The sequence below is a fragment of the Rhea americana genome, unplaced genomic scaffold, assembly GCF_003343005.1.
Source record: "Rhea americana isolate MKP2758 unplaced genomic scaffold, rheAme1 scaffold_105, whole genome shotgun sequence".
Lineage (NCBI taxonomy): Eukaryota > Metazoa > Chordata > Aves > Rheiformes > Rheidae > Rhea > Rhea americana.
Window position 1 is genome coordinate 1379401 of NW_028185095.1, and position 13429 is coordinate 1392829.

General features: G+C 41.9%; 1 long non-coding RNA gene across 1 annotated transcript in view; it reads left to right on the top strand.

Annotated features, from left to right (window-relative positions):
- LOC146601294 (uncharacterized) overlaps positions 1–13139 on the top strand; it is a 31362-nt gene extending 18223 nt beyond the window's left edge. The window contains exons 3-7 of the long non-coding RNA XR_014896271.1: positions 1909–1992; positions 4697–4797; positions 6291–6329; positions 12626–12695; positions 13057–13139. This is a non-coding gene — a long non-coding RNA (uncharacterized LOC146601294). The remainder of the gene's footprint in view (positions 1–1908; positions 1993–4696; positions 4798–6290; positions 6330–12625; positions 12696–13056) is intronic.
- Positions 13140–13429: the final 290 nt, after the last annotated feature.

Sequence of the window (13429 nt, forward strand, 5' to 3'; positions counted from 1 at the left end):
AACAATAACAATCTCTCTCTTTCACTCCCTTCCAAGTAGGTAGGAGAAAATTGCTTGATTAGATTATAGGGTCTGTATATGTGTGTAAAGAATTTATTGTGTGAAATCTATATTAATGCCARAACGATTAATGGTAATTAATGTTCCTATGTTTAATAACAAAAGAATTAGTAGTGAGCAGCCACTCTCTATAAATGTTTCCTTGACATTTCTTACTAAAAATAAAAATTCTGTGTATGCCACATAGATTTTGAGAAAAAAGAAAAGAAAGATTAGGTAAAGAAAACAGCTCCCTGTAATTTAAACCATTATTTGTCTGTCAGCTTTTTATCTCCTGTCTGGAAGAAATAAACATATTAAATTTTTTATTAAAATAGTTAGGCTTAGTGAGAGTATTTTTTCCCCCAATGCAATAATAAATATTTAGTTCTGCTCGAAATAAGGAAGTTTTTCTATGAGGCTTTTACTGATGCTTAACCAAAGCTACAAGTCCTCTTACCTAGCAAATACAGCTCTTATGCACTTGTTTTTAATTCTTTAGCACAAATCTTGATGTATAAGTAACTTTACTGTAGAGGCCAGGTCATCRGCTAGTACTGACCAACAGTCTTCATGTCCTCTGGGGCGCTGGTGTCTTTGATTACTGGTTACGAAGGATGAGGTGGACTGTATCAATTAAAGAATAGCTCCGAAGTACAGAATTAAACCACAGCCACAGTAAATTTCCAAATAAATAACAAAGGCTTAACGCAAGATTTTCAGACATACGGGCTGGACACTAGATGTGGCCAGAGAAGGAGTTTAACGTGACCTAGCAAGCTCTTGCAAAATCCTCCTTCTGTTGCTTCTGCTCTGCCTATCCCCTGTTGTGTTCAGCTGGCATTGCTTTAAATATCACCTCCTACCAGTCGGCACWCAGGGGCAGCCTGTCTGGATGACATGGTAGGAGACTGGTGTTAGGCACTCAGATCAGAAAGGGGATTGCATCCGCTGGGGAAAACACGCTTGGCCAAAGTGTCCGGAGCAGAGCGAAATTCCATCCTTTTGAAGAGAAGAAGTACAGAAAAGAAAAAGATTGTCAGATGTCCGAGTGCTATTAAGACAGAATAATTTATACTGAATTCTGCTCTTACTGGTTTGGTAGAGCTGTATGTGCTCTGCCTATGATCTGGAAGTGGCACGAGTTTCTCTGTGCTGCTGGCATATGTGGTCAGCGTTTAACCCAGACTGTATTTTTGTGCTTACCATCTGCTTAATTCTGAATGTCAGATCCACAACTGGCCTGCTAGTTATTTCTATTCAGCTATTTTGAACTCGRCTCGGTGCAGCAGCTAGGAGAGGAAGTACTGGTTATGTGGAAATGTCAGCTAAGCTGAATCGCCTCCCGGAAGCTAATGTGAACCTTTTTGTGAAAATAAGAAAGGGAGATAACTCTCCTATGTTTTTATTGCAGCTTGTTTCTTCCAGCCATGTATTTTCTTGGTTTTGTTGCAATAAAAAAAAATAATTAAAAAGCTGATATTGTAACAATTCTCAATTCTAGTTGGAATACCAAGTCAATGGGAATATCACAGCAAGGCTTTTCATTTAATAATTTCCAGCAAGATTCTATGCTTTGAGGTGTATAAAAGTGCAAGCGTTTGACTTGGCCTCAGAAAGCTTAGCTGAAGTGGACTATCTGCTCTTGATCTTGACCATAACACCTTTTCAACCCTTCTTACACAGCCAGACTACTCAACTGCTTGTTTGAGTACATCTGGAGTATCTAATACTAAAAAAATTGAGCGTGTGTGTAATGACTCACTGCACCTTAGAAATGTGGGCATAACAGAAATACTGGGAAAATTGGTTACAGTCGTTTCCTGTAAGAGAAATTACTTAATAGTCAAACTTATTTGTACTTTGTAGATCTGCTCCCGTCTTGCTGTTTTGAAGTCTCAAACAGATGTCAGCGCCTTTACTGAAGAACACACTGAGAAGTGGATTAGACAAGTAAGTGGGCTGGGGAAGGGGTCTGCTTTGACTCTTTCAAGGTACCTGAAGGAGGTTCTCCGGGAGACGGCGGGGGCTGCCGCAGGACGCAGCGGGAAGCCTGCGGTAAGGAAAGCACGGTCCTTTGGGACACGTCCCTTCGGTCCGCGGTGGCTCCTTGCATCCAGGTGAGCGGGGGCACGCGGGACGGTCGAGCCCTGAAAATGTGAGAGCTTCCCGACCTTTTGGGGTGGCTGCTCTGCCGTCTTTGCAACGCTGTGCTGTGCTCCTCTTGGATATACTGGTGCAACCTGCGTCAGGAGGGTTGTGGGGCTGCAGAAAACTTGGTTCAAAGCCTGCTTTCACTCGGCTCAGGAAACGGAAACGTCTATTTTATGTTTTGGGGAGTTTGGGGGGAACTGAGGGCTCGCTTGGGCATGATCTGTCCCCTAAACCAGGGTGCATTTGTAAAGCGAGGCCTTCGACGCAGGAGGCTGAGGTAGCGACAGTGCTGCGGGGGGATTAGAAAGGGTTTTCGTTAGTCTCGCTGGAATGCATGCCTGAGTAGCTCCTTTGAAAAGGTTGCTGCATATGCTCCATCTCATTGAAAGTTAGCTSTGCTGCCAGATCAGCGACGAGAGAGGGTGCGTGGAGAGCCATAATCTCAACTTTCCCCRTATTCAGCACGTGGCCGCCCTTTGGGAGATTTTTTGTTTCCTCACCCTCACGTAACCCTTCTGCTCAAAAACAGTTAGCTCAAATGAGGTATGCGGTATAYGTGAATAAACCTGCATTACGCAGAGTTTGCCTGTTGCATGAAAGCAGTTATCCAGAGATGAAAATGTTAAGGTATGGGTGATTGTAAACCATTTATTGTTTATGAATTCAAAGTCCTCTAGGATGTCCCCGGGTGCTGGATTTTGCTTATGGATCTCTGAACTAGCTGAAGGAAATGTAAAATCAAATGTAGACAGACAGCTCCCTCTTGAATACATATCCRCAGAGGCTCGGGAACACTTGTTATGCTAGCAAGGGTGTGGAATAAATTACACTCAAGAAATTTGCTCCAGATACWCCTATTTTGGATGATAAACTTTGCGTGCGATGTTCAAGGCCCCCTCCCCAGGGACCTGCCGTCACGCTGGTGGCGGACAGGTGGATTTGGAGATGCATGGTCTTTGCGGAATGGCAGAGGACCAGCCGATCAATATTTAATGCAAAGGCTGCTGCAACCCCTCACATGCATAATTTATTCCTGCTTTTGGGTACAGATGGACCTGAATCAAGCTGTGTATCCAAACTACGATGGCAATAAAAGCAGATCCAAGTGTTTCAAACAGGCCTTACCTTCAAAATGGGATAATTCAAAAGCTGATATTCAGYCATGCCCCCTGCTCCCACTACAGACAACCAAACACTTTGAGGAGGTCTCTGAAATTTGTGTTACTTTACACTGACTATCCCCCATTTAGGGCACATAACACCRTTGGTATTTCAGAACAGAATTAGGCCCATGGAAAGTATTAAGCACTTCTGAGTTTAATTAACTACACTAACAATATATGAGCAAACTCAGTCTCATAAAACAGAACTTTACCATACAAACTGACATACAAATTAAAGCCCATTGGAATTAAATAAAATAATCTGAAAAAACCACTATGTTGAGTAACCTACCCACTCCTGTTCATTCCAGTGAGGGAATATCTCTGCTTGAGATTTTTTTTTTTTTGACAAATGATTAAATACCAGTGATATGCTAGCATGCAATGCTAACATAACAAGGTATGAGCAAAAGGGATTTGCTTTTGCCTAGTTAAGAAATAGGCTTACTAATTCACAAATTTATTATAAGATTAGCCCTTAATACCTGATAATCACCTTCGTCAAGGAAAATTTCTTCTCTTTAAAAGGCAAATGAAATTTATAGATGGGTCTTGAGCCAGGCTCGTGGGTGGTAGGCAACATTCATGAGAGGTCCAGTCTTCCTTTTAGAGAAAGGAAAGATGTGCCATTTTAACAGCCCGGGTACAGCGTGCAGCACAGCATAACACAGTAGAACAGAAACAAGACAGGCATGGCCAAATCTCGGATGCTTTAATATTATTAATCTCTTTGCGCAAAACAAAATTGATCTCTGTCAGACTGTCCATTAATTTTGATGGAGATACTTTTAAGATGTTATGTTTGTATTTTAGCAGCGCTGTTACAGTTAAATACACAAGTGAAAATGTGTTCTTATAACGTATACAGAAAAGTATTCCCATTTCAAAGGTGATGCTGTTATATAGATATAAGGACATCAGTATTTGCTAGAGTCTTGTTATTATCTACTTTGCAACAGGCCATCTGGACTTCAACTAAGAAAGGGCTCCCAATGTGTTAGGCTCATGCAAACATCTGGTGGAAAAAAAGGCCTTTCCGCCCAAGGACTTTTAGTTTGAACTAATAAAAAGTTGAAGCATAAGAGAGGAAAAGAGAAGGACAGAGAAAAAGATCTCTCTGCAGTCCCACAACCAGTTACTAACAGACAGAAGTCTAGGTCTCTTGGCTCCCAGGCTAGTCTCACTGCCAATAGAGGATATTGCATAATTTTTCAGCACAAGACTATAACCATATCACTAGTGCAATAGTATTGTGCATGGGCACAAGAGTAGTATGAGACCTGCACGATGCAAGAAATTACAGTGAAGACTTAAGTAGCGTTTACTGCTGTTCATTTTAGGGTTCCAGATCGGCAGATGACAAGATTTTGTGTGGAGAATTTGGTGGAGAATTCTCCTCTCTGGGCACCAAGCATTCATGTCACTGGTTATTCTCATACAGGTTAGTAGAAATTGGGTGGTATTTGGGTCTGAGATTCAATGGGTGTAGAAATGAGAGCAAAAATATAGACAGATTGTCCCATGAAACAGAATTACTGAAGCTTCATTTGCTGTAGATTTGGGTCCTTCCTTTCCCTATTATCTTACCAAGGACTGATGACCTGCATGAGAGACCAGGATTGCTACAGAGCTCTGCACGTGCTTTTTGCCCAAGGCCGAGCTAACAGAAAAAGCACTTTAGAGCCACATATTGTAGCTTTTCCTTCAGCAGGGGCACTCGTTTTAGTCTCTTGCCTTGCTCCAGCTGCCAATGTTTGCAGAACATACAAGAATTTAATTATCTTTAGGGCTTTTACCTCTCTATTGAATTTGATTGAAATCAGCCAATGAATTTGCGAATGGTTAAGGAAGAAATTTCTGGCAGACAGGATGGTCATGTAAGCTTCATTTCTTTAGGAGAGTTGTCCAAAAAATTGAACTCACCAAGTGTGGGATTTTGAAAAGTATAAAAGCATATGAGCTGTAGCAAAGTTTGTCTGGTTATGGACAGAAAGAGAACAGTGGGATTAAATAGAGAGGAAAGCAAAGGTCAGAGGTCTTATAATATCAGTCCCCTCTTTGGAGGACATGGAGAAAGAGATTAGAAGTTTCCATGRTTGAGAATATGCCCTTCCCAAAATGAAATAATAGTTTCAAAGTCCAAACATTAGACRAAGGGCTTGTTTATTCCATGTATTAAAGGAATCTGAGGCTTAGGGTGCTYGTTCGTTCACTTCCTCTGTGTTTCTGTCCACTGGAGCGGGACAAACAACTGGAGGGCAGTGGGAGAGAAACTCTTCCGTGAGGACCTTTGAGCTGCTGGCCCCCAGTGTCTGAGGTCTGCGTGAGCCTGCTCCCAGGTTAGGGTCCTCCTGGAGAAGTCACAGGCAAGCAGCTCTGGAGAAATCCACATTCTTCATTGCTCTGTAGGAAATAAAGCAGCAAATGGTTTCTCTCGTCTTTTAAGTGGCGATTTTGAGGCTAAATGTGAGCGTTCTTGCACAAAGATATGGGCAGGAGGCCCTTTGGAAATCTTTCAGCAAAGTTATAGAGCTTCCTGAATCTGAGCCAGGCAAAAATACTAGGATCTGAACCAAAAGGAAATATTTTATAGCTTGAATGTCTTTTACCAATCAATTTTTCTCTTTGGAAAGACTTTCTTTGCTCTTGTAGCTTAGATGAAAAGATTAAAATATGATACAATGATGTAGTGGAATAGCCACATTTGGCCAGGTGATAGCTAAATGTTTTAGATATTGTTTCAACCGTCTTGGTATTGGCTTTAAAACAAACATGGGTGTGTACAAGTGCATTTTCCCCACACTTATGTGTGTGCATGTATGTTTTCTTTCTCTTTCTGCTATACATACATACATACATATGTATATATATATATATGAATGATGGCAGTGATATGCTAAATGAATTAGAAGCCCGCTCTATCTCGTTTTGTAGGTACACAGAGAATACTGGATTCAAAGACTGATAGCCAAGGTAAGAGCTGATTTCTCAGCACATTTATTTTAAAACTTTTTAACACGTATTATTAGAGGACTCTCAGATTCATTTCTTCTTTATTTTTTTAATTTACATAGTAGGGGCAGCTCAACCCTCCTCYGCACGTAAAGCCAGAATATCAAGATTAGTAGGGGACTGATGCTCTCAACCTCCCACTCACAGACTCAGAGCCAGGCTATGAACCTGTGTTACAGCTCCTCAACATTTTTTTCCAGCCCACAGGTTGTAAAAAGTAGTCAGTCACACCATCGCTATATGTGATTGCATCTGCATTATTTATTAGCCAATGGACTTGCTCTGTCCCTTTTTTCAACCCAGCTTTAGTGACTGCATATTCAGGGTCATTTCRCTAACATCCCTACGAGTTGCGTAGGGGTGAGGAGAGGCCGAGGCAGGGATTTTCCATGACTGTTCACCTACTAACTCTCGGCACAGCTCCACTTCGTGATTTTAGGGATTTGTATGGACCTAGGTGATTTTTAGGCATTAGTATGTAATAAAATAAAAATTCCTTGCAGAGAGGCAGATGCACTTGTAGAATCCTGCAGTGCCTTAAATTAGATGAGCGATATTGTACAGAGGGGTATAATCACAAAATCTATAGTTTAAAATCAGCGCATGTCATATGACAGTTTCAGTATGTAAAAACAACTAGATGAGGAATATAGCATGTAGTGAGGCAAACGTTTTGTAAGCTAYGTGCTTACAAAATGGTCTATACAATTTGACAGTACATCTAATTTTCTTTTTAATAATTCTGATAGCAATAAGTAATAATTAGCTGATCTAATTTAGATTTTCATTTCATATTTTAAAAATTATATAAATGGTTGAGGAACACTACCCTAAAAAAATAAAATAAAATAAAAGTGATAATTTCCCAACGACCTGGGACTGCTGCTGGAGAAAGGATTTTGCCTGAAAGGGTTTCAGGAAGTTACAAAACTCCTTTACATGGCCTGTTGGGTCTGTGTATGATTTCCAACATTACACAAAATAAATACCAGGAGACTGGTGTGGTTTATACAAGAGTTTATAGAGAAAAAATCCACCCACCAGCTCCCTTGCTGAGGATTACAACCAGGTCTCTGCTGCCAAGTTCTCTGTTTAGGTAAAGCATGAGAAAATCTGCCATTTTTTTAGAGTCACAAAAGGGGTGCTCGGGGAGGGGGGGGACAGTGAGAAGCTGACAGCTCTCACTGCTTAAAAGGCAGCTGTTCCTTCTCAGGTACTATTATTAATAAACCCTAAGGTAATGTTTGCTCTGAAATATGTCTAATTGAAATAATTTACCCTAACCCTTAGAGAATTATGAAACTGTTTTCATCATGTTCACACACAGCAAAATAATTATGAGATGCCATATGGAAAAGACATCATGTGGTATATGTATTTCTGAATGTATACTTTTTGAAATGGTTCCCACAGATAAATCATATAGCTAATTTACAAAGAGGAGGTGGATAGTAGTTCTTAAGCATGCAGTTTAAGTTTGAAATGGTTTCGGGCTGGGTCAATTTMCGGTGGCGATGACGTGCCGTAATTGCGCGGATCGCAGGACGTGCATCGCGGAAGATGCCCGTAGCGCCGTCAAGTCGCGCGGCGCAGAGCGGAGCGGTGACCGCCCGCCGCTCGCTCCCCGCGGCTGCGGCACGGCGAGGCCGTGGGCTCTCCTCGCGCTCGAGGCGTGCGCCCCGGGGAGCCGCTGCCCGCGCCCTGCCGGGGTTTCGTGCATCTTTGCCGGAGGCTTTGGCGTTTCGCTGCTGGGGAGGTCTTTCCTGTGCAGGGATGAGCCTGGGATGGGCCACGTTGGTCCTCACACAATTATGTGAAAGGGACCTCAAAAAAATCGGTAGCAAGGACTCCGTTAGCTTTGTGGTGTTTTTCCAAGGTCCTACTGGCAGTTATTTAAGAGTTAGAGACAATTTGATTTCTGAGGAACTGGACGTTTCACCCAGGGGTGAGTCAACCCATGCGTGCTGTGAGGATGTTCCTGGTCACCAGGGAGCCTCTGAGATTGCTCTGGTTCATAGCCAGAAATCTTTGAGCCGTCACCTAACCAAGGGGAACACTCTCATCCTATAATATCATTCTGGGCAAAGCCCACGAGAGGAAGTTTCTTCTGTTGTTGTTTCCTACTGTCCATCTCCTGAAGATTTTTCAGGAGCTTTTATTCCCAGCCTGGTGTGTAGTGTCATCATGTATGTGTGTTTATAGATGCATATTTAATTACATGTGGTAGCAGTAGAATTGTGTAGAGACCTTTTTGGACCTTTTTCAGAAATATTTGTGGTAGATGATAAGACATCTTAACTATCAGAAAGAGAGCCTCAGAAGCTTTGAAGGTGGTTTTTGAATAAGGAACTCTTATTAACATTTCTAGAGATCTGGCTGGAGATCAGWCTTTCTTGTCAGACTTCTGGTAGTTCTTGTTTCCAGATGGATGGAAGAAAAATCAGAGAATAGCYTATTACACCCTTCCTGTTTCATGTCCGATTTGAAACCCACAAGTGAARAAGACAGAAAGAAATCTCATTTTGTCCATTCTATTGCCTTCATTTCTAAGGACTCCTCAAAAAAATATTTATCTCTAATGTGAACAGTTCAGGTTAGTCTGTGTTTTATCTGAATTAGCTCACCAGTCACCTTTGCAATTATTTCTAAGATGATTGGAGAAATATTTGAAAAATCTTGGATAYACCAAATAATTCTGCCCAAGCCTTTATTCCACTTCAGTGGCTGCAAGAGCTAYGGAGATGTGCTACAATTGCATTGCTTATCCCCCAGTAATGGGGGGGAAAACATTACTACTCTAGGTAGTATATTTGTCAACAACTCCATAGCTGATACAGGGAAAATATTCACCCGACTTCTGTACTGCAGCGTTGCCCCAGTAATGCCATTTCAGGAAGACCACACTGTATTCCTGAGATTCAAGTTACAGAAACCAAAAGAGCCTTGGCATTTCTGTGTCTGTGACACCAGTCCTCAAATAACCACCTTGAGAGACAGTAATTACAGTAATTGTGCTTTTAAAAGAGAAAAAAATAGAAGAGAAATAGAAGAGAAATGTGCTATTCCCCACAAATATCTAAAGGTGGAAGTTTTCAAATACCCTTGCTGGTACATCCATCCATATTTGTATGATCGCTAATCTTCCCRGGAGTAACCACGTAGGCTAATATTTACTCACTCTGCCTGTACAGATAGAGTATCTGAATACTGCTGATGTACTAGTGCCTGCGTATTTAAACGGGGCTTTTCCACCGCGGATGGCTGCTCGCGCCGAGGAGGCAGCCTTGCTTCTCCCTGCTTTGTGCCCCCCCTGCTCCTGGGTGAGCAATGCGCTGCTCTTCCTCCTCTCCTAACCTTGCGCAGGCTCGCAGGCACGTTCCCCTCCTAGCAACTTCCAGTCAGTTGTTTTTATGCTCACTGAAGGTGTATTGCATTTTGTGCTAGTAAAGTGCCCTAAACCAAAAGTAACATTTTTTTCCCTGCGAGTTACAGCAGATTATTATTTTACTACAGTTATCTGAAAGCATGAAATAGAGATTTATGATACTCCTGTGTTTTCCACTTCAGTTCGTGTAATGCAGAAAAGGTGAAGTGTTTGGTTGCACAGCATTCTTTTTTCTTTTCTATTCTTTTTTTTTCTTTCTTTTTCTTTTTCTTTTTTTGCTTTTGAACAGTGTGCTGCGTGATTAGAGTATAGTGAGAAGGTCACTGACCAAACTKTATCTTCCACACAGTTTCCCACAGCATGTATTCCTCCTAGGGAACATTTTCTCAGCTCAGGTTATTTCCAGAAATGTTCTCAAAACCATAAGAACAGTCCTTGCAGTAAAACATTTCATTCCCACTTTTTATCCTTTATCTAGCAGTGCAGTGTTGACAGCATTTATGTTTCTTCTATTGACTGGGCCAAGAACAACAGGATTAATGAGGTTGTCTCTTCATGAGTGCATTATATTTTTTCCTCTGACCTTTCAAACATGGGAATCTTCTGTTTGCAATATTTCTCGAGGAAGGAAAAACCCTCCTCGTGCAAGCCAGTTGCGATGGAGGCCGCTCGGGTCCGAGCCTGGGCTCCAGGCTCCCCTAGGGCCCCCCTGCAGCTCCGCGCTCGCCGTGCAAAGGGGGCAAAGCACACGGGCCCTCTCCGTGCTGCCTTCACCCTACCCAGCACGCGGCCCGAGAGGAAATCGGGAAAAAGCAAAGGAGAGAATATATTTGTTTCCTTGTTTTTTAAAGATCTGGCAGGGGGATGTGGGATATTTTAAGGTCTTTCTCAAGCTACAGAACCCTGATTATAAATCTTTTGCAGCTGCCTAGAGACTATCGTACTGCAGGAACTATTCAGGAGAAAGATGGACATGGCTCTGCTCTTTTTTTTTTTTTTCCAAAGGATTACAAATATTTAGGCTGGGCCAGCAGAAGAAGGAGGAGCTGCTGTAATTACAGGCTTCCACAGAATGCTCTGGTGCTTTATCTTTCCTATTCTTGATTATTTTTGACACTGGGTAACTGGAACACAATCAAGATAGGATCATGTCTAAGTGCAGCAGAACAGAGAACGTGAAGAATTTTCCCAAGGATAGAAGCACAAATATCTTTAAAAACAATAAATAACTTTGCACATATGACATCTTTTAGTCAACCTCCTCAAAATATGTCAATTAGATAAGCTTCACATAATTAAATTTTTGCAAAAGACAGTCAAGGGTGATTTATTCCCATTTCACATCTTGGGAAACTGAGGCACAGAGCATCTAAAAAGAACTGACACTAGCCCAAAAGCTGTATCTACAAAAGCAGGTTTCTTAGCTATTAAGKTCAAAGTTGGCTCCCTGGGGAAAGAAGCACCACAAATTTGCACTCCCATCTTGCATCTTAAACGACAGCTCTTACCTGCTCACAGCTCCTACCTCTCACTTTGGGGTGAAAACACAGAATCCAGGGACCCTCTTGCTCAGGCCCCCAGYGCTGGCTTTGCCGTGCGGGGCCAGGACGCCTCAGCTCTAGGCAGTGGGCCAGAGCTCAAGCGCCGGGCTTAGGTCTGAAGCAAGCTCGAGATCTCTGTGTGCGGGTTCAAGTCATTCGGGGACTTTGAGAGCGAGCTGAACTAGACGTGCAGTCGTGGCCAAATTCATCCGTGTCAGGCCTGGTAAGAGAACAGAAACAAAGATTCCTGGCTCCTCATGTCGACAATTTAAATAATCCCATGTATTAGCTCTGGAAACAGGTCAGGCTGCTTTTACAATGCTTTAGGTTGAAAAAGTCATCTGAGAAGCTAAGATAATTTCTGAGCAACTCTTTAGAGTAACGTTTCAAGAGATTTCTGAAGCGTTTGCTCCAGAAAAATAGTGATGCCTGTGCAGTAAAAAAGGTAATTCGGCTTGGTACTACCCTGRGGCACTGGCAGGAGCCCTGCCTGCGAGTACCGGGAGACGGTTTGCAAGCTTTAACCACCAGTGTATTCAGTGCCTTACATTCGTGTTTCCTGGATCTCGGAGCTTTGAGTTTTGCTGCTTAAGCTCTTTTTCCCCCTCCTTTTAGGATTTTTAGTGTAGCTAAACTTGAATAACCAGAGATGGCGCTTAAAAAGCTTGTATCTGTGTTTGCTAGGATTTGGGGCAGTTAATTGTGAACAACTTCGATGGAGAAACTCTTATATGCAAAATTTCTCTTACAACCATGTATGCAGAGGCCCAATTCTACTGTGTTTTACTGTTTTCTAGCTAGAGCAATTTGTGTAAAGCTAAAGAAATGGAAGTTTGCTTTGCTGTGTTCCCCTAAGCAACTGAGTAACCTGTCACGCATTAGTAAGATATTCTCAAAAAGCCCCCAACAGAAAATATTTTGGGGGTTGTAACCCTCTAGACTTTAAGATTTTAAAAACCTGACACTTCAGGATGGAAAAAAAAAATGCATCTATCAGTGAACGATGAATACATGTTTGTGTAGTTTCCCTTATTTGCATTTGCTGGTAATTAATTAAAAAACATGAGTTTAATTAAACTTGGAGTTAGGGGATTCATTAAAATAAAAACAAAAAGCATTTCCGTTAAAAATGTAAAATAACTTGTTCAGTTGAGTTAGCTGGTGAAGCTTAAGGATTTGCAGACAAATACCAGCAGTGCTAAAACTTCAGGGAATATCACTCTGCATACGGTTAGAGAAGAGTTTCTGTACTTGTACATCTTTGTCAGCAGGCACATTTCACATTGTAGATGCTTGAATTGAAATAATATTTGTCATCCGTTTCTTTCCAGTTTAAGTCTGTGGCTATGACCAAATGAAATCCATACAGGTCTAAACTGCAGGTCCACAGCCTAAGTGAAGGTAAGGTTCTAAAAATGAGAGATACAACTTAAAAAAGCCTAAAGGAATGAGATGTCTGTAGGAACTTATCCAAAACCGAAGACTAAATTGTGCTTATCTGTTTATATTATTGTGAAAAGTTCTTTAAAATTTATTTTAATCTCAACTCACGGTCCTTAGCATTTATTTGTTTATTTTATTTTTTTTTTTGAGTTTTTTCCTTAGAGGGCGGGGGAAGGGGTTTGCTACTTAAGAAAAGCCAGGTTATTTCAATGTTGAAAGTAATGATAAAAGAGAAAAAAAGAATCCCAATTGGTAAGTAAGCTTGATGTTGATTAAACATTTTTCCGTTGCCTGTTTTTTGTTTCCCTGCCTTTGATAGTGCTAGGCTTGTCTCGCCAGCAGAAGAGAGCTGATCCTCTGTGGGAAACCCTCACGTACGCAGTGTAGAAATTTTGAATATTTTGTAGAGCACATCATCTGCAAATTGCCACTTGGAAACATTGAACCATTGCTGTYTCTCCACGGGAATGGAAGTGAGACCTTTGAACCTTCTCAGGCTGACGCGTAGTGGCGATGGTCTCCAAACCCAGCATGTGCTCCTGGCAAGGCCAGTGAGTCTCTCCCTCATTTAGGTCAGGGTTTTGGGTTGTGGAGCTTAGGGTGCTCCACCAGAGCCAGCTCAAAGGCATCTGCACTGCACGAAGGAAGGTGAAATCCTCCGGGGAGCTGAGCGCAACGGCAGCTCCTGCAAG